Source organism: Triticum dicoccoides, chromosome 7A (genome assembly GCF_002162155.2).
Source record: "Triticum dicoccoides isolate Atlit2015 ecotype Zavitan chromosome 7A, WEW_v2.0, whole genome shotgun sequence".
Taxonomy (NCBI): domain Eukaryota; kingdom Viridiplantae; phylum Streptophyta; class Magnoliopsida; order Poales; family Poaceae; genus Triticum; species Triticum dicoccoides.
This window is the reverse complement of record NC_041392.1, coordinates 730,946,452-730,946,866: the sequence shown is the minus strand read 5'-3', so window position 1 is coordinate 730,946,866 and position 415 is coordinate 730,946,452.

Below are 415 nucleotides of genomic sequence, written 5' to 3'. Positions count from 1 at the left end.
GGTCGTCGGTGGTGTGGGGGGTCACCAGATCCATGCGCGTGGATCGTTTTTACTCTCTCGTAGTCTAGGTTTTTAGTCTGTTCATCATCTTGGCTTCGGTGGCGACGATGACGGCGCTGAATAATGATTCTTGGATCCATTTCTGACTAGGCCATCGGTCCTATGGTTGGGGATGAATTTGGAAACCAGTATGTTCAATCAACGCTGGCGTGGCAGCGGTGGCATCCTCGTGGTGGACCTCTGTCCTCGGACTCTACTGTTGCGACGGCGTTTGCTCCAGCGTCGGCGCGGAGCTTGGAAGGTAGTCCAGGAGCGGATCCAGATTGTGGTCTGCGTCGACGATATCTGGAAGACGGAACATGTGCTGGGTCCGTGGTTCATGGATGGCAGGTATGGTTTCCTCCTTCGGTGTCTT